Below are 22,562 nucleotides of genomic sequence, written 5' to 3'. Positions count from 1 at the left end.
CCAAGGCCCGTCAGGGCAAGGCGAATAGGCCTTTGTCAGGCCTTCGTCAGGGCTTTGTCGGGGAGGGGCCAGGAGCCCTGCTCGCTTCAATCCCCTCACCGATAGACAGTTGCAGAAACTAGGATGCAAGAACCTTTCCTGGATGGGGTTTTGATTTTCACGAAAAGTGTGTCAGCTTTGCTTTCAGCATGAGTCTGATTTCCAAAAAATGCATTTTGAACAATTTAAAGATTTGATCTGCGTTGGCCGGGAATCGAACCCGGGTCAACTGCTTGGAAGGCAGCTATGCTCACCACTATACCACCAACGCCTGCCTGTGTGGGCTATCTGATGGAGCGGCCCTTAGAAATAAGAATAAGTCATTGGCTGGGAATGAAAAAAGCTTGCGTTTGACGCAGAAGCAGTTCGCATCATGAGGTCTTGCCGGTCAGCCCAACATTTCCCCGGGACCCCTTAAAAAAGGAGCTTGGTTTTAAGTTTGGTTTGATTGAACAGTACATTTTGTTGGCTGGGCTGGGACCCTCTCCTATTTAGCGCAAGAGTGGAACGAGGCAGCAAGTTCAAGGAATGACATTGCATCCAGGCACTTACAGCTCTTTGTGCCCTAATGCCATGACACAAAAACATAATTTGAAAAAAGTTAGCAGAGGATGGTTTCGATCCATCGACCTCTGGGTTATGGGCCCAGCACGCTTCCGCTGCGCCACTCTGCTGGTTGGAGAACAAGAGCTTTTCTGGGCTTTTACAGCCTACAAACCGACAACCCTAGACCCAGTTTCGAGTGAAGCGGGCAGTAGGCCTTACAAAGCCAAACAACCTGCAACCACGCACTCCCATCCCATGGCCTTTTGCAGACAGGCCTCATTTCTCTAGCTCACACCCTAACTGCCAACACCCCTTCCCCTTCTCTCTCTGTCTCTCTCTCTCTGTCTCTCTCTCTCATTCTCTCTCTCTCGCAAATAGATACTTTACTTCCCAGGTGCAACAAAACAAGCCTTCTCGAGCTGGCAGATATGGGAAGGAAGGAAGGAAGGGCCAGTTTGGAAACTCAACTCAATTACCATAAATCCCCTGCTAAGGGTTATGGGAGGGAGGAATGAAGGAACTTTGCTTCAGGGAAGGAAGGGCCAGTTTGGAAACTCAACTCAATTACCATAAATCCCCTGCTAAGGGTTATGGGAGGGAGGAATGAAGGAACTTTGCTTCAGGGAAAGGGCTGCTGCTGCTTCAGCATGTGAGGAGCGCAGCCACACGTTTCACCTTCTTCAGTATGTTGGTTTACAGGATGAGAGAGATCCTGAAACCTCACTCTAATAGGCTGAGGTGCTGTGCTCGGTGGCCTGCTGGGACCAAGGCCCGTCAGGGCAAGGCGAATAGGCCTTTGTCAGGCCTTCGTCAGGGCTTTGTCGGGGAGGGGCCAGGAGCCTGCTGGGACCAAGGCCCGTCAGGGCAAGGCGAATAGGCCTTTGTCAGGCCTTCGTCAGGGCTTTGTCGGGGAGGGGCCAGGAGCCCTGCTCGCTTCAATCCCCTCACCGATAGACAGTTGCAGAAACTAGGATGCAAGAACCTTTCCTGGATGGGGTTTTGATTTTCACGAAAAGTGTGTCAGCTTTGCTTTCAGCATGAGTCTGATTTCCAAAAAATGCATTTTGAACAATTTAAAGATTTGATCTGCGTTGGCCGGGAATCGAACCCGGGTCAACTGCTTGGAAGGCAGCTATGCTCACCACTATACCACCAACGCCTGCCTGTCTGGGCTATCTGATGGAGCGGCCCTTAGAAATAAGAATAAGTCATTGGCTGGGAATGAAAAAAGCTTGCGTTTGACGCAGAAGCAGTTCGCATCATGAGGTCTTGCCGGTCAGCCCAACATTTCCCCGGGACCCCTTAAAAAAGGAGCTTGGTTTTAAGTTTGGTTTGATTGAACAGTACATTTTGTTGGCTGGGCTGGGACCCTCTCCTATTTAGCGCAAGAGTGGAACGAGGCAGCAAGTTCAAGGAATGACATTGCATCCAGGCACTTACAGCTCTTTGTGCCCTAATGCCATGACACAAAAACATAATTTGAAAAAAGTTAGCAGAGGATGGTTTCGATCCATCGACCTCTGGGTTATGGGCCCAGCACGCTTCCGCTGCGCCACTCTGCTGGTTGGAGAACAAGAGCTTTTCTGGGCTTTTACAGCCTACAAACCGACAACCCTAGACCCAGTTTCGAGTGAAGCGGGCAGTAGGCCTTACAAAGCCAAACAACCTGCAACCACGCACTCCCATCCCATGGCCTTTTGCAGACAGGCCTCATTTCTCTAGCTCACACCCTAACTGCCAACACCCCTTCCCCTTCTCTCTCTGTCTCTCTCTCTCTGTCTCTCTCTCTCATTCTCTCTCTCTCGCAAATAGATACTTTACTTCCCAGGTGCAACAAAACAAGCCTTCTCGAGCTGGCAGATATGGGAAGGAAGGAAGGAAGGGCCAGTTTGGAAACTCAACTCAATTACCATAAATCCCCTGCTAAGGGTTATGGGAGGGAGGAATGAAGGAACTTTGCTTCAGGGAAAGGGCTGCTGCTGCTTCAGCATGTGAGGAGCGCAGCCACACGTTTCACCTTCTTCAGTATGTTGGTTTACAGGATGAGAGAGATCCTGAAACCTCACTCTAATAGGCTGAGGTGCTGTGCTCGGTGGCCTGCTGGGACCAAGGCCCGTCAGGGCAAGGCGAATAGGCCTTTGTCAGGCCTTCGTCAGGGCTTTGTCGGGGAGGGGCCAGGAGCCCTGCTCGCTTCAATCCCCTCACCGATAGACAGTTGCAGAAACTAGGATGCAAGAACCTTTCCTGGATGGGGTTTTGATTTTCACGAAAAGTGTGTCAGCTTTGCTTTCAGCATGAGTCTGATTTCCAAAAAATGCATTTTGAACAATTTAAAGATTTGATCTGCGTTGGCCGGGAATCGAACCCGGGTCAACTGCTTGGAAGGCAGCTATGCTCACCACTATACCACCAACGCCTGCCTGTCTGGACTATCTGATGGAGCGGCCCTTAGAAATAAGAATAAGTCATTGGCTGGGAATGAAAAAAGCTTGCATTTGACGCAGAAGCAGTTCGCATCATGAGGTCTTGCCGGTCAGCCCAACATTTCCCCGGGACCCCTTAAAAAAGGAGCTTGGTTTTAAGTTTGGTTTGATTGAACAGTACATTTTGTTGGCTGGGCTGGGACCCTCTCCTATTTAGCGCAAGAGTGGAACGAGGCAGCAAGTTCAAGGAATGACATTGCATCCAGGCACTTACAGCTCTTTGTGCCCTAATGCCATGACACAAAAACATAATTTGAAAAAAGTTAGCAGAGGATGGTTTCGATCCATCGACCTCTGGGTTATGGGCCCAGCACGCTTCCGCTGCGCCACTCTGCTGGTTGGAGAACAAGAGCTTTTCTGGGCTTTTACAGCCTACAAACCGACAACCCTAGACCCAGTTTCGAGTGAAGCGGGCAGTAGGCCTTACAAAGCCAAACAACCTGCAACCACGCACTCCCATCCCATGGCCTTTTGCAGACAGGCCTCATTTCTCTAGCTCACACCCTAACTGCCAACACCCCTTCCCCTTCTCTCTCTGTCTCTCTCTCTCTGTCTCTCTCTCTCATTCTCTCTCTCTCGCAAATAGATACTTTACTTCCCAGGTGCAACAAAACAAGCCTTCTCGAGCTGGCAGATATGGGAAGGAAGGAAGGAAGGGCCAGTTTGGAAACTCAACTCAATTACCATAAATCCCCTGCTAAGGGTTATGGGAGGGAGGAATGAAGGAACTTTGCTTCAGGGAAAGGGCTGCTGCTGCTTCAGCATGTGAGGAGCGCAGCCACACGTTTCACCTTCTTCAGTATGTTGGTTTACAGGATGAGAGAGATCCTGAAACCTCACTCTAATAGGCTGAGGTGCTGTGCTCGGTGGCCTGCTGGGACCAAGGCCCGTCAGGGCAAGGCGAATAGGCCTTTGTCAGGCCTTCGTCAGGGCTTTGTCGGGGAGGGGCCAGGAGCCCTGCTCGCTTCAATCCCCTCACCGATAGACAGTTGCAGAAACTAGGATGCAAGAACCTTTCCTGGATGGGGTTTTGATTTTCACGAAAAGTGTGTCAGCTTTGCTTTCAGCATGAGTCTGATTTCCAAAAAATGCATTTTGAACAATTTAAAGATTTGATCTGCGTTGGCCGGGAACCCGGGTCAACTGCTTGGAAGGCAGCTATGCTCACCACTATACCACCAACGCCTGCCTGTCTGGGCTATCTGATGGAGCGGCCCTTAGAAATAAGAATAAGTCATTGGCTGGGAATGAAAAAAGCTTGCGTTTGACGCAGAAGCAGTTCGCATCATGAGGTCTTGCCGGTCAGCCCAACATTTCCCCGGGACCCCTTAAAAAAGGAGCTTGGTTTTAAGTTTGGTTTGATTGAACAGTACATTTTGTTGGCTGGGCTGGGACCCTCTCCTATTTAGCGCAAGAGTGGAACGAGGCAGCAAGTTCAAGGAATGACATTGCATCCAGGCACTTACAGCTCTTTGTGCCCTAATGCCATGACACAAAAACATAATTTGAAAAAAGTTAGCAGAGGATGGTTTCGATCCATCGACCTCTGGGTTATGGGCCCAGCACGCTTCCGCTGCGCCACTCTGCTGGTTGGAGAACAAAAGCTTTTCTGGGCTTTTACAGCCTACAAACCGACAACCCTAGACCCATTTTCGAGTGAAGCGGGCAGTAGGCCTTACAAAGCCAAACAACCTGCAACCACGCACTCCCATCCCATGGCCTTTTGCAGACAGGCCTCATTTCTCTAGCTCACACCCTAACTGCCAACACCCCTTCCCCTTCTCTCTCTGTCTCTCTCTCTCTGTCTCTCTCTCTCGCAAATAGATACTTTACTTCCCAGGTGCAACAAAACAAGCCTTCTCGAGCTGGCAGATATGGGAAGGAAGGAAGGAAGGGCCAGTTTGGAAACTCAACTCAATTACCATAAATCCCCTGCTAAGGGTTATGGGAGGGAGGAATGAAGGAACTTTGCTTCAGGGAAAGGGCTGCTGCTGCTTCAGCATGTGAGGAGCGCAGCCACACGTTTCACCTTCTTCAGTATGTTGGTTTACAGGATGAGAGAGATCCTGAAACCTCACTCTAATAGGCTGAGGTGCTGTGCTCGGTGGCCTGCTGGGACCAAGGCCCGTCAGGGCAAGGCGAATAGGCCTTTGTCAGGCCTTCGTCAGGGCTTTGTCGGGGAGGGGCCAGGAGCCCTGCTCGCTTCAATCCCCTCACCGATATACAGTTGCAGAAACTAGGATGCAAGAACCTTCCCTGGATGGGGTTTTGATTTTCACGAAAAGTGTGTCAGCTTTGCTTTCAGCATGAGTCTGATTTCCAAAAAATGCATTTTGAACAATTTAAAGATTTGATCTGCGTTGGCCGGGAATCGAACCCGGGTCAACTGCTTGGAAGGCAGCTATGCTCACCACTATACCACCAACGCCTGCCTGTCTGGGCTATCTGATGGAGCGGCCCTTAGAAATAAGAATAAGTCATTGGCTGGGAATGAAAAAAGCTTGCGTTTGACGCAGAAGCAGTTCGCATCATGAGGTCTTGCCGGTCAGCCCAACATTTCCCCGGGACCCCTTAAAAAAGGAGCTTGGTTTTAAGTTTGGTTTGATTGAACAGTACATTTTGTTGGCTGGGCTGGGACCCTCTCCTATTTAGCGCAAGAGTGGAACGAGGCAGCAAGTTCAAGGAATGACATTGCATCCAGGCACTTACAGCTCTTTGTGCCCTAATGCCATGACACAAAAACATAATTTGAAAAAAGTTAGCAGAGGATGGTTTCGATCCATCGACCTCTGGGTTATGGGCCCAGCACGCTTCCGCTGCGCCACTCTGTTGGTTGGAGAACAAGAGCTTTTATGGGCTTTTACAGCCTACAAACCGACAACCCTAGACCCAGTTTCGAGTGAAGCGGGCAGTAGGCCTTACAAAGCCAAACAACCTGCAACCACGCACTCCCATCCCATGGCCTTTTGCAGACAGGCCTCATTTCTCTAGCTCACACCCTAACTGCCAACACCCCTTCCCCTTCTCTCTCTGTCTCTCTCTCTCTGTCTCTCTCTCTCATTCTCTCTCTCTCGCAAATAGATACTTTACTTCCCAGGTGCAACAAAACAAGCCTTCTCGAGCTGGCAGATATGGGAAGGAAGGAAGGAAGGGCCAGTTTGGAAACTCAACTCAATTACCATAAATCCCCTGCTAAGGGTTATGGGAGGGAGGAATGAAGGAACTTTGCTTCAGGGAAAGGGCTGCTGCTGCTTCAGCATGTGAGGAGCGCAGCCACACGTTTCACCTTCTTCAGTATGTTGGTTTACAGGATGAGAGAGATCCTGAAACCTCACTCTAATAGGCTGAGGTGCTGTGCTCGGTGGCCTGCTGGGACCAAGGCCCGTCAGGGCAAGGCGAATAGGCCTTTGTCAGGCCTTCGTCAGGGCTTTGTCGGGGAGGGGCCAGGAGCCCTGCTCGCTTCAATCCCCTCACCGATAGACAGTTGCAGAAACTAGGATGCAAGAACCTTTCCTGGATGGGGTTTTGATTTTCACGAAAAGTGTGTCAGCTTTGCTTTCAGCATGAGTCTGATTTCCAAAAAATGCATTTTGAACAATTTAAAGATTTGATCTGCGTTGGCCGGGAATCGAACCCGGGTCAACTGCTTGGAAGGCAGCTATGCTCACCACTATACCACCAACGCCTGCCTGTCTGGGCTATCTGATGGAGCGGCCCTTAGAAATGAGAATAAGTCATTGGCTGGGAATGAAAAAAGCTTGCGTTTGACGCAGAAGCAGTTCGCATCATGAGGTCTTGCCGGTCAGCCCAACATTTCCCCGGGACCCCTTAAAAAAGGAGCTTGGTTTTAAGTTTGGTTTGATTGAACAGTACATTTTGTTGGCTGGGCTGGGACCCTCTCCTATTTAGCGCAAGAGTGGAACGAGGCAGCAAGTTCAAGGAATGACATTGCATCCAGGCACTTACAGCTCTTTGTGCCCTAATGCCATGACACAAAAACATAATTTGAAAAAAGTTAGCAGAGGATGGTTTCGATCCATCGACCTCTGGGTTATGGGCCCAGCACGCTTCCGCTGCGCCACTCTGCTGGTTGGAGAACAAGAGCTTTTCTGGGCTTTTACAGCCTACAAACCGACAACCCTAGACCCAGTTTCGAGTGAAGCGGGCAGTAGGCCTTACAAAGCCAAACAACCTGCAACCACGCACTCCCATCCCATGGCCTTTTGCAGACAGGCCTCATTTCTCTAGCTCACACCCTAACTGCCAACACCCCTTCCCCTTCTCTCTCTGTCTCTCTCTCTCTGTCTCTCTCTCTCATTCTCTCTCTCTCGCAAATAGATACTTTACTTCCCAGGTGCAACAAAACAAGCCTTCTCGAGCTGGCAGATATGGGAAGGAAGGAAGGAAGGGCCAGTTTGGAAACTCAACTCAATTACCATAAATCCCCTGCTAAGGGTTATGGGAGGGAGGAATGAAGGAACTTTGCTTCAGGGAAAGGGCTGCTGCTGCTTCAGCATGTGAGGAGCGCAGCCACACGTTTCACCTTCTTCAGTATGTTGGTTTACAGGATGAGAGAGATCCTGAAACCTCACTCTAATAGGCTGAGGTGCTGTGCTCGGTGGCCTGCTGGGACCAAGGCCCGTCAGGGCAAGGCGAATAGGCCTTTGTCAGGCCTTCGTCATGGCTTTGTCGGGGAGGGGCCAGGAGCCCTGCTCGCTTCAATCCCCTCACCGATAGACAGTTGCAGAAACTAGGATGCAAGAACCTTTCCTGGATGGGGTTTTGATTTTCACGAAAAGTGTGTCAGCTTTGCTTTCAGCATGAGTCTGATTTCCAAAAAATGCATTTTGAACAATTTAAAGATTTGATCTGCGTTGGCCGGGAATCGAACCCGGGTCAACTGCTTGGAAGGCAGCTATGCTCACCACTATACCACCAACGCCTGCCTGTCTGGGCTATCTGATGGAGCGGCCCTTAGAAATAAGAATAAGTCATTGGCTGGGAATGAAAAAAGCTTGCGTTTGACGCAGAAGCAGTTCGCATCATGAGGTCTTGCCGGTCAGCCCAACATTTCCCCGGGACCCCTTAAAAAAGGAGCTTGGTTTTAAGTTTGGTTTGATTGAACAGTACATTTTGTTGGCTGGGCTGGGACCCTCTCCTATTTAGCGTAAGAGTGGAACGAGGCAGCAAGTTCAAGGAATGACATTGCATCCAGGCACTTACAGCTCTTTGTGCCCTAATGCCATGACACAAAAACATAATTTGAAAAAAGTTAGCAGAGGATGGTTTCGATCCATCGACCTCTGGGTTATGGGCCCAGCACGCTTCCGCTGCGCCACTCTGCTGGTTGGAGAACAAGAGCTTTTATGGGCTTTTACAGCCTACAAACCGACAACCCTAGACCCAGTTTCGAGTGAAGCGGGCAGTAGGCCTTACAAAGCCAAACAACCTGCAACCACGCACTCCCATCCCATGGCCTTTTGCAGACAGGCCTCATTTCTCTAGCTCACACCCTAACTGCCAACACCCCTTCCCCTTCTCTCTCTGTCTCTCTCTCTCTGTCTCTCTCTCTCATTCTCTCTCTCTCGCAAATAGATACTTTACTTCCCAGGTGCAACAAAACAAGCCTTCTCGAGCTGGCAGATATGGGAAGGAAGGAAGGAAGGGCCAGTTTGGAAACTCAACTCAATTACCATAAATCCCCTGCTAAGGGTTATGGGAGGGAGGAATGAAGGAACTTTGCTTCAGGGAAAGGGCTGCTGCTGCTTCAGCATGTGAGGAGCGCAGCCACACGTTTCACCTTCTTCAGTATGTTGGTTTACAGGATGAGAGAGATCCTGAAACCTCACTCTAATAGGCTGAGGTGCTGTGCTCGGTGGCCTGCTGGGACCAAGGCCCGTCAGGGCAAGGCGAATAGGCCTTTGTCAGGCCTTCGTCAGGGCTTTGTCGGGGAGGGGCCAGGAGCCCTGCTCGCTTCAATCCCCTCACCGATAGACAGTTGCAGAAACTAGGATGCAAGAACCTTTCCTGGATGGGGTTTTGATTTTCACGAAAAGTGTGTCAGCTTTGCTTTCAGCATGAGTCTGATTTCCAAAAAATGCATTTTGAACAATTTAAAGATTTGATCTGCGTTGGCCGGGAATCGAACCCGGGTCAACTGCTTGGAAGGCAGCTATGCTCACCACTTTACCACCAACGCCTGCCTGTCTGGGCTATCTGATGGAGCGGCCCTTAGAAATAAGAATAAGTCATTGGCTGGGAATGAAAAAAGCTTGCGTTTGACGCAGAAGCAGTTCGCATCATGAGGTCTTGCCGGTCAGCCCAACATTTCCCCGGGACCCCTTAAAAAAGGAGCTTGGTTTTAAGTTTGGTTTGATTGAACAGTACATTTTGTTGGCTGGGCTGGGACCCTCTCCTATTTAGCGCAAGAGTGGAACGAGGCAGCAAGTTCAAGGAATGACATTGCATCCAGGCACTTACAGCTCTTTGTGCCCTAATGCCATGACACAAAAACATAATTTGAAAAAAGTTAGCAGAGGATGGTTTCGATCCATCGACCTCTGGGTTATGGGCCCAGCACGCTTCCGCTGCGCCACTCTGCTAGTTGGAGAACAAGAGCTTTTCTGGGCTTTTACAGCCTACAAACCGACAACCCTAGACCCAGTTTCGAGTGAAGCGGGCAGTAGGCCTTACAAAGCCAAACAACCTGCAACCACGCACTCCCATCCCATGGCCTTTTGCAGACAGGCCTCATTTCTCTAGCTCACACCCTAACTGCCAACACCCCTTCCCCTTCTCTCTCTGTCTCTCTCTCTCTGTCTCTCTCTCTCATTCTCTCTCTCTCGCAAATAGATACTTTACTTCCCAGGTGCAACAAAACAAGCCTTCTCGAGCTGGCAGATATGGGAAGGAAGGAAGGAAGGGCCAGTTTGGAAACTCAACTCAATTACCATAAATCCCCTGCTAAGGGTTATGGGAGGGAGGAATGAAGGAACTTTGCTTCAGGGAAAGGGCTGCTGCTGCTTCAGCATGTGAGGAGCGCAGCCACACGTTTCACCTTCTTCAGTATGTTGGTTTACAGGATGAGAGAGATCCTGAAACCTCACTCTAATAGGCTGAGGTGCTGTGCTCGGTGGCCTGCTGGGACCAAGGCCCGTCAGGGCAAGGCGAATAGGCCTTTGTCAGGCCTTCGTCAGGGCTTTGTCGGGGAGGGGCCAGGAGCCCTGCTCGCTTCAATCCCCTCACCGATATACAGTTGCAGAAACTAGGATGCAAGAACCTTCCCTGGATGGGGTTTTGATTTTCACGAAAAGTGTGTCAGCTTTGCTTTCAGCATGAGTCTGATTTCCAAAAAATGCATTTTGAACAATTTAAAGATTTGATCTGCGTTGGCCGGGAATCGAACCCGGGTCAACTGCTTGGAAGGCAGCTATGCTCACCACTATACCACCAACGCCTGCCTGTCTGGGCTATCTGATGGAGCGGCCCTTAGAAATAAGAATAAGTCATTGGCTGGGAATGAAAAAAGCTTGCGTTTGACGCAGAAGCAGTTCGCATCATGAGGTCTTGCCGGTCAGCCCAACATTTCCCCGGGACCCCTTAAAAAAGGAGCTTGGTTTTAAGTTTGGTTTGATTGAACAGTACATTTTGTTGGCTGGGCTGGGACCCTCTCCTATTTAGCGCAAGAGTGGAACGAGGCAGCAAGTTCAAGGAATGACATTGCATCCAGGCACTTACAGCTCTTTGTGCCCTAATGCCATGACACAAAAACATAATTTGAAAAAAGTTAGCAGAGGATGGTTTCGATCCATCGACCTCTGGGTTATGGGCCCAGCACGCTTCCGCTGCGCCACTCTGCTGGTTGGAGAACAAGAGCTTTTATGGGCTTTTACAGCCTACAAACCGACAACCCTAGACCCAGTTTCGAGTGAAGCGGGCAGTAGGCCTTACAAAGCCAAACAACCTGCAACCACGCACTCCCATCCCATGGCCTTTTGCAGACAGGCCTCATTTCTCTAGCTCACACCCTAACTGCCAACACCCCTTCCCCTTCTCTCTCTGTCTCTCTCTCTCTGTCTCTCTCTCTCATTCTCTCTCTCTCGCAAATAGATACTTTACTTCCCAGGTGCAACAAAACAAGCCTTCTCGAGCTGGCAGATATGGGAAGGAAGGAAGGAAGGGCCAGTTTGGAAACTCAACTCAATTACCATAAATCCCCTGCTAAGGGTTATGGGAGGGAGGAATGAAGGAACTTTGCTTCAGGGAAAGGGCTGCTGCTGCTTCAGCATGTGAGGAGCGCAGCCACACGTTTCACCTTCTTCAGTATGTTGGTTTACAGGATGAGAGAGATCCTGAAACCTCACTCTAATAGGCTGAGGTGCTGTGCTCGGTGGCCTGCTGGGACCAAGGCCCGTCAGGGCAAGGCGAATAGGCCTTTGTCAGGCCTTCGTCAGGGCTTTGTCGGGGAGGGGCCAGGAGCCCTGCTCGCTTCAATCCCCTCACCGATAGACAGTTGCAGAAACTAGGATGCAAGAACCTTTCCTGGATGGGGTTTTGATTTTCACGAAAAGTGTGTCAGCTTTGCTTTCAGCATGAGTCTGATTTCCAAAAAATGCATTTTGAACAATTTTAAAGATTTGATCTGCGTTGGCCGGGAATCGAACCCGGGTCAACTGCTTGGAAGGCAGCTATGCTCACCACTATACCACCAACGCCTGCCTGTCTGGGCTATCTGATGGAGCGGCCCTTAGAAATGAGAATAAGTCATTGGCTGGGAATGAAAAAAGCTTGCGTTTGACGCAGAAGCAGTTCGCATCATGAGGTCTTGCCGGTCAGCCCAACATTTCCCCGGGACCCCTTAAAAAAGGAGCTTGGTTTTAAGTTTGGTTTGATTGAACAGTACATTTTGTTGGCTGGGCTGGGACCCTCTCCTATTTAGCGCAAGAGTGGAACGAGGCAGCAAGTTCAAGGAATGACATTGCATCCAGGCACTTACAGCTCTTTGTGCCCTAATGCCATGACACAAAAACATAATTTGAAAAAAGTTAGCAGAGGATGGTTTCGATCCATCGACCTCTGGGTTATGGGCCCAGCACGCTTCCGCTGCGCCACTCTGCTGGTTGGAGAACAAGAGCTTTTCTGGGCTTTTACAGCCTACAAACCGACAACCCTAGACCCAGTTTCGAGTGAAGCGGGCAGTAGGCCTTACAAAGCCAAACAACCTGCAACCACGCACTCCCATCCCATGGCCTTTTGCAGACAGGCCTCATTTCTCTAGCTCACACCCTAACTGCCAACACCCCTTCCCCTTCTCTCTCTGTCTCTCTCTCTCTGTCTCTCTCTCTCATTCTCTCTCTCTCGCAAATAGATACTTTACTTCCCAGGTGCAACAAAACAAGCCTTCTCGAGCTGGCAGATATGGGAAGGAAGGAAGGAAGGGCCAGTTTGGAAACTCAACTCAATTACCATAAATCCCCTGCTAAGGGTTATGGGAGGGAGGAATGAAGGAACTTTGCTTCAGGGAAAGGGCTGCTGCTGCTTCAGCATGTGAGGAGCGCAGCCACACGTTTCACCTTCTTCAGTATGTTGGTTTACAGGATGAGAGAGATCCTGAAACCTCACTCTAATAGGCTGAGGTGCTGTGCTCGGTGGCCTGCTGGGACCAAGGCCCGTCAGGGCAAGGCGAATAGGCCTTTGTCAGGCCTTCGTCAGGGCTTTGTCGGGGAGGGGCCAGGAGCCCTGCTCGCTTCAATCCCCTCACCGATAGACAGTTGCAGAAACTAGGATGCAAGAACCTTTCCTGGATGGGGTTTTGATTTTCACGAAAAGTGTGTCAGCTTTGCTTTCAGCATGAGTCTGATTTCCAAAAAATGCATTTTGAACAATTTAAAGATTTGATCTGCGTTGGCCGGGAATCGAACCCGGGTCAACTGCTTGGAAGGCAGCTATGCTCACCACTATACCACCAACGCCTGCCTGTCTGGGCTATCTGATGGAGCGGCCCTTAGAAATAAGAATAAGTCATTGGCTGGGAATGAAAAAAGCTTGCGTTTGACGCAGAAGCAGTTCGCATCATGAGGTCTTGCCGGTCAGCCCAACATTTCCCCGGGACCCCTTAAAAAAGGAGCTTGGTTTTAAGTTTGGTTTGATTGAACAGTACATTTTGTTGGCTGGGCTGGGACCCTCTCCTATTTAGCGCAAGAGTGGAACGAGGCAGCAAGTTCAAGGAATGACATTGCATCCAGGCACTTACAGCTCTTTGTGCCCTAATGCCATGACACAAAAACATAATTTGAAAAAAGTTAGCAGAGGATGGTTTCGATCCATCGACCTCTGGGTTATGGGCCCAGCACGCTTCCGCTGCGCCACTCTGCTGGTTGGAGAACAAGAGCTTTTCTGGGCTTTTACAGCCTACAAACCGACAACCCTAGACCCAGTTTCGAGTGAAGCGGGCAGTAGGCCTTACAAAGCCAAACAACCTGCAACCACGCACTCCCATCCCATGGCCTTTTGCAGACAGGCCTCATTTCTCTAGCTCACACCCTAACTGCCAACACCCCTTCCCCTTCTCTCTCTGTCTCTCTCTCTCTGTCTCTCTCTCTCATTCTCTCTCTCTCGCAAATAGATACTTTACTTCCCAGGTGCAACAAAACAAGCCTTCTCGAGCTGGCAGATATGGGAAGGAAGGAAGGAAGGGCCAGTTTGGAAACCCAACTCAATTACCATAAATCCCCTGCTAAGGGTTATGGGAGGGAGGAATGAAGGAACTTTGCTTCAGGGAAAGGGCTGCTGCTGCTTCAGCATGTGAGGAGCGCAGCCACACGTTTCACCTTCTTCAGTATGTTGGTTTACAGGATGAGAGAGATCCTGAAACCTCACTCTAATAGGCTGAGGTGCTGTGCTCGGTGGCCTGCTGGGACCAAGGCCCGTCAGGGCAAGGCGAATAGGCCTTTGTCAGGCCTTCGTCAGGGCTTTGTCGGGGAGGGGCCAGGAGCCCTGCTCGCTTCAATCCCCTCACCGATAGACAGTTGCAGAAACTAGGATGCAAGAACCTTTCCTGGATGGGGTTTTGATTTTCACGAAAAGTGTGTCAGCTTTGCTTTCAGCATGAGTCTGATTTCCAAAAAATGCATTTTGAACAATTTAAAGATTTGATCTGCGTTGGCCGGGAATAGAACCCGGGTCAACTGCTTGGAAGGCAGCTATGCTCACCACTATACCACCAACGCCTGCCTGTCTGGGCTATCTGATGGAGCGGCCCTTAGAAATAAGAATAAGTCATTGGCTGGGAATGAAAAAAGCTTGCGTTTGACGCAGAAGCAGTTCGCATCATGAGGTCTTGCCGGTCAGCCCAACATTTCCCCGGGACCCCTTAAAAAAGGAGCTTGGTTTTAAGTTTGGTTTGATTGAACAGTACATTTTGTTGGCTGGGCTGGGACCCTCTCCTATTTAGCGCAAGAGTGGAACGAGGCAGCAAGTTCAAGGAATGACATTGCATCCAGGCACTTACAGCTCTTTGTGCCCTAATGCCATGACACAAAAACATAATTTGAAAAAAGTTAGCAGAGGATGGTTTCGATCCATCGACCTCTGGGTTATGGGCCCAGCACGCTTCCGCTGCGCCACTCTGCTGGTTGGAGAACAAGAGCTTTTCTGGGCTTTTACAGCCTACAAACCGACAACCCTAGACCCAGTTTCGAGTGAAGCGGGCAGTAGGCCTTACAAAGCCAAACAACCTGCAACCACGCACTCCCATCCCATGGCCTTTTGCAGACAGGCCTCATTTCTCTAGCTCACACCCTAACTGCCAACACCCCTTCCCCTTCTCTCTCTGTCTCTCTCTCTCTGTCTCTCTCTCTCATTCTCTCTCTCTCGCAAATAGATACTTTACTTCCCAGGTGCAACAAAACAAGCCTTCTCGAGCTGGCAGATATGGGAAGGAAGGAAGGAAGGGCCAGTTTGGAAACTCAACTCAATTACCATAAATCCCCTGCTAAGGGTTATGGGAGGGAGGAATGAAGGAACTTTGCTTCAGGGAAAGGGCTGCTGCTGCTTCAGCATGTGAGGATCGCAGCCACACGTTTCACCTTCTTCAGTATGTTGGTTTACAGGATGAGAGAGATCCTGAAACCTCACTCTAATAGGCTGAGGTGCTGTGCTCGGTGGCCTGCTGGGACCAAGGCCCGTCAGGGCAAGGCGAATAGGCCTTTGTCAGGCCTTCGTCAGGGCTTTGTCGGGGAGGGGCCAGGAGCCCTGCTCGCTTCAATCCCCTCACCGATAGACAGTTGCAGAAACTAGGATGCAAGAACCTTTCCTGGATGGGGTTTTGATTTTCACGAAAAGTGTGTCAGCTTTGCTTTCAGCATGAGTCTGATTTCCAAAAAATGCATTTTGAACAATTTAAAGATTTGATCTGCGTTGGGTCAACTGCTTGGAAGGCAGCTATGCTCACCACTATACCACCAACGCCTGCCTGTCTGGGCTATCTGATGGAGCGGCCCTTAGAAATAAGAATAAGTCATTGGCTGGGAATGAAAAAAGCTTGCGTTTGACGCAGAAGCAGTTCGCATCATGAGGTCTTGCCGGTCAGCCCAACATTTCCCCGGGACCCCTTAAAAAAGGAGCTTGGTTTTAAGTTTGGTTTGATTGAACAGTACATTTTGTTGGCTGGGCTGGGACCCTCTCCTATTTAGCGCAAGAGTGGAACGAGGCAGCAAGTTCAAGGAATGACATTGCATCCAGGCACTTACAGCTCTTTGTGCCCTAATGCCATGACACAAAAACATAATTTGAAAAAAGTTAGCAGAGGATGGTTTCGATCCATCGACCTCTGGGTTATGGGCCCAGCACGCTTCCGCTGCGCCACTCTGCTGGTTGGAGAACAAGAGCTTTTCTGGGCTTTTACAGCCTACAAACCGACAACCCTAGACCCAGTTTCGAGTGAAGCGGGCAGTAGGCCTTACAAAGCCAAACAACCTGCAACCACGCACTCCCATCCCATGGCCTTTTGCAGACAGGCCTCATTTCTCTAGCTCACACCCTAACTGCCAACACCCCTTCCCCTTCTCTCTCTGTCTCTCTCTCTCTGTCTCTCTCTCTCATTCTCTCTCTCTCGCAAATAGATACTTTACTTCCCAGGTGCAACAAAACAAGCCTTCTCGAGCTGGCAGATATGGGAAGGAAGGAAGGAAGGGCCAGTTTGGAAACTCAACTCAATTACCATAAATCCCCTGCTAAGGGTTATGGGAGGGAGGAATGAAGGAACTTTGCTTCAGGGAAAGGGCTGCTGCTGCTTCAGCATGTGAGGAGCGCAGCCACACGTTTCACCTTCTTCAGTATGTTGGTTTACAGGATGAGAGAGATCCTGAAACCTCACTCTAATAGGCTGAGGTGCTGTGCTCGGTGGCCTGCTGGGACCAAGGCCCGTCAGGGCAAGGCGAATAGGCCTTTGTCAGGCCTTCGTCAGGGCTTTGTCGGGGAGGGGCCAGGAGCCCTGCTCGCTTCAATCCCCTCACCGATAGACAGTTGCAGAAACTAGGATGCAAGAACCTTTCCTGGATGGGGTTTTGATTTTCACGAAAAGTGTGTCAGCTTTGCTTTCAGCATGAGTCTGATTTCCAAAAAATGCATTTTGAACAATTTAAAGATTTGATCTGCGTTGAACCCGGGTCAACTGCTTGGAAGGCAGCTATGCTCACCACTATACCACCAACGCCTGCCTGTCTGGGCTATCTGATGGAGCGGCCCTTAGAAATAAGAATAAGTCATTGGCTGGGAATGAAAAAAGCTTGCGTTTGACGCAGAAGCAGTTCGCATCATGAGGTCTTGCCGGTCAGCCCAACATTTCCCCGGGACCCCTTAAAAAAGGAGCTTGGTTTTAAGTTTGGTTTGATTGAACAGTACATTTTGTTGGCTGGGCTGGGACCCTCTCCTATTTAGCGTAAGAGTGGAACGAGGCAGCAAGTTCAAGGAATGACATTGCATCCAGGCACTTACAGCTCTTTGTGCCCTAATGCCATGACACAAAAACATAATTTGAAAAAAGTTAGCAGAGGATGGTTTCGATCCATCGACCTCTGGGTTATGGGCCCAGCACGCTTCCGCTGCGCCACTCTGCTGGTTGGAGAACAAGAGCTTTTATGGGCTTTTACAGCCTACAAACCGACAACCCTAGACCCAGTTTCGAGTGAAGCGGGCAGTAGGCCTTACAAAGCCAAACAACCTGCAACCACGCACTCCCATCCCATGGCCTTTTGCAGACAGGCCTCATTTCTCTAGCTCACACCCTAACTGCCAACACCCCTTCCCCTTCTCTCTCTGTCTCTCTCTCTCTGTCTCTCTCTCTCATTCTCTCTCTCTCGCAAATAGATACTTTACTTCCCAGGTGCAACAAAACAAGCCTTCTCGAGCTGGCAGATATGGGAAGGAAGGAAGGAAGGGCCAGTTTGGAAACTCAACTCAATTACCATAAATCCCCTGCTAAGGGTTATGGGAGGGAGGAATGAAGGAACTTTGCTTCAGGGAAAGGGCTGCTGCTGCTTCAGCATGTGAGGAGCGCAGCCACACGTTTCACCTTCTTCAGTATGTTGGTTTACAGGATGAGAGAGATCCTGAAACCTCACTCTAATAGGCTGAGGTGCTGTGCTCGGTGGCCTGCTGGGACCAAGGCCCGTCAGGGCAAGGCGAATAGGCCTTTGTCAGGCCTTCGTCAGGGCTTTGTCGGGGAGGGGCCAGGAGCCCTGCTCGCTTCAATCCCCTCACCGATAGACAGTTGCAGAAACTAGGATGCAAGAACCTTTCCTGGATGGGGTTTTGATTTTCACGAAAAGTGTGTCAGCTTTGCTTTCAGCATGAGTCTGATTTCCAAAAAATGCATTTTGAACAATTTAAAGATTTGATCTGCGTTGGCCGGGAATCGAACCCGGGTCAACTGCTTGGAAGGCAGCTATGCTCACCACTATACCACCAACGCCTGCCTGTCTGGGCTATCTGATGGAGCGGCCCTTAGAAATAAGAATAAGTCATTGGCTGGGAATGAAAAAAGCTTGCGTTTGACGCAGAAGCAGTTCGCATCATGAGGTCTTGCCGGTCAGCCCAACATTTCCCCGGGACCCCTTAAAAAAGGAGCTTGGTTTTAAGTTTGGTTTGATTGAACAGTACATTTTGTTGGCTGGGCTGGGACCCTCTCCTATTTAGCGCAAGAGTGGAACGAGGCAGCAAGTTCAAGGAATGACATTGCATCCAGGCACTTACAGCTCTTTGTGCCCTAATGCCATGACACAAAAACATAATTTGAAAAAAGTTAGCAGAGGATGGTTTCGATCCATCGACCTCTGGGTTATGGGCCCAGCACGCTTCCGCTGCGCCACTCTGCTGGTTGGAAAACAAGAGCTTTTCTGGGCTTTTACAGCCTACAAACCGACAACCCTAGACCCAGTTTCGAGTGAAGCGGGCAGTAGGCCTTACAAAGCCAAACAACCTGCAACCACGCACTCCCATCCCATGGCCTTTTGCAGACAGGCCTCATTTCTCTAGCTCACACCCTAACTGCCAACACCCCTTCCCCTTCTCTCTCTGTCTCTCTCTCTCTGTCTCTCTCTCTCATTCTCTCTCTCTCGCAAATAGATACTTTACTTCCCAGGTGCAACAAAACAAGCCTTCTCGAGCTGGCAGATATGGGAAGGAAGGAAGGAAGGGCCAGTTTGGAAACTCAACTCAATTACCATAAATCCCCTGCTAAGGGTTATGGGAGGGAGGAATGAAGGAACTTTGCTTCAGGGAAAGGGCTGCTGCTGCTTCAGCATGTGAGGAGCGCAGCCACACGTTTCACCTTCTTCAGTATGTTGGTTTACAGGATGAGAGAGATCCTGAAACCTCACTCTAATAGGCTGAGGTGCTGTGCTCGGTGGCCTGCTGGGACCAAGGCCCGTCAGGGCAAGGCGAATAGGCCTTTGTCAGGCCTTCGTCAGGGCTTTGTCGGGGAGGGGCCAGGAGCCCTGCTCGCTTCAATCCCCTCACCGATAGACAGTTGCAGAAACTAGGATGCAAGAACCTTTCCTGGATGGGGTTTTGATTTTCACGAAAAGTGTGTCAGCTTTGCTTTCAGCATGAGTCTGATTTCCAAAAAATGCATTTTGAACAATTTAAAGATTTGATCTGCGTTGGCCGGGAATAGAACCCGGGTCAACTGCTTGGAAGGCAGCTATGCTCACCACTATACCACCAACGCCTGCCTGTCTGGGCTATCTGATGGAGCGGCCCTTAGAAATAAGAATAAGTCATTGGCTGGGAATGAAAAAAGCTTGCGTTTGACGCAGAAGCAGTTCGCATCATGAGGTCTTGCCGGTCAGCCCAACATTTCCCCGGGACCCCTTAAAAAAGGAGCTTGGTTTTAAGTTTGGTTTGATTGAACAGTACATTTTGTTGGCTGGGCTGGGACCCTCTCCTATTTAGCGCAAGAGTGGAACGAGGCAGCAAGTTCAAGGAATGACATTGCATCCAGGCACTTACAGCTCTTTGTGCCCTAATGCCATGACACAAAAACATAATTTGAAAAAAGTTAGCAGAGGATGGTTTCGATCCATCGACCTCTGGGTTATGGGCCCAGCACGCTTCCGCTGCGCCACTCTGCTGGTTGGAGAACAAGAGCTTTTCTGGGCTTTTACAGCCTACAAACCGACAACCCTAGACCCAGTTTCGAGTGAAGCGGGCAGTAGGCCTTACAAAGCCAAACAACCTGCAACCACGCACTCCCATCCCATGGCCTTTTGCAGACAGGCCTCATTTCTCTAGCTCACACCCTAACTGCCAACACCCCTTCCCCTTCTCTCTCTGTCTCTCTCTCTCTGTCTCTCTCTCTCATTCTCTCTCTCTCGCAAATAGATACTTTACTTCCCAGGTGCAACAAAACAAGCCTTCTCGAGCTGGCAGATATGGGAAGGAAGGAAGGAAGGGCCAGTTTGGAAACTCAACTCAATTACCATAAATCCCCTGCTAAGGGTTATGGGAGGGAGGAATGAAGGAACTTTGCTTCAGGGAAAGGGCTGCTGCTGCTTCAGCATGTGAGGAGCGCAGCCACACGTTTCACCTTCTTCAGTATGTTGGTTTACAGGATGAGAGAGATCCTGAAACCTCACTCTAATAGGCTGAGGTGCTGTGCTCGGTGGCCTGCTGGGACCGAGGCCCGTCAGGGCAAGGCGAATAGGCCTTTGTCAGGCCTTCGTCAGGGCTTTGTCGGGGAGGGGCCAGGAGCCCTGCTCGCTTCAATCCCCTCACCGATAGACAGTTGCAGAAACTAGGATGCAAGAACCTTTCCTGGATGGGGTTTTGATTTTCACGAAAAGTGTGTCAGCTTTGCTTTCAGCATGAGTCTGATTTCCAAAAAATGCATTTTGAACAATTTAAAGATTTGATCTGCGTTGGCCGGGAATCGAACCCGGGTCAACTGCTTGGAAGGCAGCTATGCTCACCACTATACCACCAACGCCTGCCTGTCTGGGCTATCTGATGGAGCGGCCTTTAGAAATAAGAATAAGTCATTGGCTGGGAATGAAAAAAGCTTGCGTTTGACGCAGAAGCAGTTCGCATCATGAGGTCTTGCCGGTCAGCCCAACATTTCCCCGGGACCCCTTAAAAAAGGAGCTTGGTTTTAAGTTTGGTTTGATTGAACAGTGCATTTTGTTGGCTGGGCTGGGACCCTCTCCTATTTAGCGCAAGAGTGGAACGAGGCAGCAAGTTCAAGGAATGACATTGCATCCAGGCACTTACAGCTCTTTGTGCCCTAATGCCATGACACAAAAACATAATTTGAAAAAAGTTAGCAGAGGATGGTTTCGATCCATCGACCTCTGGGTTATGGGCCCAGCACGCTTCCGCTGCGCCACTCTGCTGGTTGGAGAACAAAAGCTTTTCTGGGCTTTTACAGCCTACAAACCGACAACCCTAGACCCATTTTCGAGTGAAGCGGGCAGTAGGCCTTACAAAGCCAAACAACCTGCAACCACGCACTCCCATCCCATGGCCTTTTGCAGACAGGCCTCATTTCTCTAGCTCACACCCTAACTGCCAACACCCCTTCCCCTTCTCTCTCTGTCTCTCTCTCTCTGTCTCTCTCTCTCATTCTCTCTCTCTCGCAAATAGATACTTTACTTCCCAGGTGCAACAAAACAAGCCTTCTCGAGCTGGCAGATATGGGAAGGAAGGAAGGAAGGGCCAGTTTGGAAACTCAACTCAATTACCATAAATCCCCTGCTAAGGGTTATGGGAGGGAGGAATGAAGGAACTTTGCTTCAGGGAAAGGGCTGCTGCTGCTTCAGCATGTGAGGAGCGCAGCCACACGTTTCACCTTCTTCAGTATGTTGGTTTACAGGATGAGAGAGATCCTGAAACCTCACTCTAATAGGCTGAGGTGCTGTGCTCGGTGGCCTGCTGGGACCAAGGCCCGTCAGGGCAAGGCGAATAGGCCTTTGTCAGGCCTTCGTCAGGGCTTTGTCGGGGAGGGGCCAGGAGCCCTGCTCGCTTCAATCCCCTCACCGATAGACAGTTGCAGAAACTAGGATGCAAGAACCTTTCCTGGATGGGGTTTTGATTTTCACGAAAAGTGTGTCAGCTTTGCTTTCAGCATGAGTCTGATTTCCAAAAAATGCATTTTGAACAATTTAAAGATTTGATCTGCGTTGGCCGGGAATCGAACCCGGGTCAACTGCTTGGAAGGCAGCTATGCTCACCACTATACCACCAACGCCTGCCTGTCTGGGCTATCTGATGGAGCGGCCCTTAGAAATAAGAATAAGTCATTGGCTGGGAATGAAAAAAGCTTGCGTTTGACGCAGAAGCAGTTCGCATCATGAGGTCTTGCCGGTCAGCCCAACATTTCCCCGGGACCCCTTAAAAAAGGAGCTTGGTTTTAAGTTTGGTTTGATTGAACAGTACATTTTGTTGGCTGGGCTGGGACCCTCTCCTATTTAGCGCAAGAGTGGAACGAGGCAGCAAGTTCAAGGAATGACATTGCATCCAGGCACTTACAGCTCTTTGTGCCCTAATGCCATGACACAAAAACATAATTTGAAAAAAGTTAGCAGAGGATGGTTTCGATCCATCGACCTCTGGGTTATGGGCCCAGCACGCTTCCGCTGCGCCACTCTGCTGGTTGGAGAACAAGAGTTTTTCTGGGCTTTTACAGCCTACAAACCGACAACCCTAGACCCAGTTTCGAGTGAAGCGGGCAGTAGGCCTTACAAAGCCAAACAACCTGCAACCACGCACTCCCATCCCATGGCCTTTTGCAGACAGGCCTCATTTCTCTAGCTCACACCCTAACTGCCAACACCCCTTCCCCTTCTCTCTCTGTCTCTCTCTCTCTGTCTCTCTCTCTCATTCTCTCTCTCTCGCAAATAGATACTTTACTTCCCAGGTGCAACAAAACAAGCCTTCTCGAGCTGGCAGATATGGGAAGGAAGGAAGGAAGGGCCAGTTTGGAAACTCAACTCAATTACC

The 22,562-nt window shown here is 50.1% G+C and overlaps 12 non-coding genes across 12 annotated transcripts; all 12 read right to left on the bottom strand.

Annotated features, from left to right (window-relative positions):
- Positions 1–238: 238 nt before the first annotated feature.
- TRNAG-UCC (transfer RNA glycine (anticodon UCC)) lies at positions 239–310 on the bottom strand. The gene has a single exon. It is a non-coding gene; the product is annotated as a tRNA-Gly (tRNA).
- Positions 311–1,672: 1,362 nt separating this feature from the next.
- On the bottom strand, positions 1,673–1,744 carry TRNAG-UCC (transfer RNA glycine (anticodon UCC)). The gene has a single exon. It is a non-coding gene; the product is annotated as a tRNA-Gly (tRNA).
- A 1,185-nt stretch (positions 1,745–2,929) lies between these two features.
- Positions 2,930–3,001, bottom strand: TRNAG-UCC (transfer RNA glycine (anticodon UCC)). The gene has a single exon. It is a non-coding gene; the product is annotated as a tRNA-Gly (tRNA).
- Positions 3,002–5,424: 2,423 nt separating this feature from the next.
- Positions 5,425–5,496, bottom strand: TRNAG-UCC (transfer RNA glycine (anticodon UCC)). The gene has a single exon. It is a non-coding gene; the product is annotated as a tRNA-Gly (tRNA).
- Positions 5,497–6,681: 1,185 nt separating this feature from the next.
- On the bottom strand, positions 6,682–6,753 carry TRNAG-UCC (transfer RNA glycine (anticodon UCC)). The gene has a single exon. It is a non-coding gene; the product is annotated as a tRNA-Gly (tRNA).
- Positions 6,754–7,938: 1,185 nt separating this feature from the next.
- Positions 7,939–8,010, bottom strand: TRNAG-UCC (transfer RNA glycine (anticodon UCC)). The gene has a single exon. It is a non-coding gene; the product is annotated as a tRNA-Gly (tRNA).
- Positions 8,011–10,452: 2,442 nt separating this feature from the next.
- TRNAG-UCC (transfer RNA glycine (anticodon UCC)) lies at positions 10,453–10,524 on the bottom strand. Its single transcript has one exon. It is a non-coding gene; the product is annotated as a tRNA-Gly (tRNA).
- A 1,186-nt stretch (positions 10,525–11,710) lies between these two features.
- On the bottom strand, positions 11,711–11,782 carry TRNAG-UCC (transfer RNA glycine (anticodon UCC)). The gene has a single exon. It is a non-coding gene; the product is annotated as a tRNA-Gly (tRNA).
- A 1,185-nt stretch (positions 11,783–12,967) lies between these two features.
- Positions 12,968–13,039, bottom strand: TRNAG-UCC (transfer RNA glycine (anticodon UCC)). The gene has a single exon. It is a non-coding gene; the product is annotated as a tRNA-Gly (tRNA).
- Positions 13,040–17,967: 4,928 nt separating this feature from the next.
- Positions 17,968–18,039, bottom strand: TRNAG-UCC (transfer RNA glycine (anticodon UCC)). Its single transcript has one exon. It is a non-coding gene; the product is annotated as a tRNA-Gly (tRNA).
- Positions 18,040–20,481: 2,442 nt separating this feature from the next.
- TRNAG-UCC (transfer RNA glycine (anticodon UCC)) lies at positions 20,482–20,553 on the bottom strand. The gene has a single exon. It is a non-coding gene; the product is annotated as a tRNA-Gly (tRNA).
- Positions 20,554–21,738: 1,185 nt separating this feature from the next.
- On the bottom strand, positions 21,739–21,810 carry TRNAG-UCC (transfer RNA glycine (anticodon UCC)). Its single transcript has one exon. It is a non-coding gene; the product is annotated as a tRNA-Gly (tRNA).
- Between the last annotated feature and the right edge of the window lie 752 nt (positions 21,811–22,562).

The sequence above is a fragment of the Ambystoma mexicanum genome, chromosome 6q, assembly GCF_040938575.1.
Source record: "Ambystoma mexicanum isolate Mex_15411 chromosome 6q, UKY_AmexF1_1, whole genome shotgun sequence".
Lineage (NCBI taxonomy): Eukaryota > Metazoa > Chordata > Amphibia > Caudata > Ambystomatidae > Ambystoma > Ambystoma mexicanum.
The sequence above is the reverse complement of the archived record's forward strand: the minus strand, read 5'-3'. Positions and strand labels throughout refer to the sequence as shown.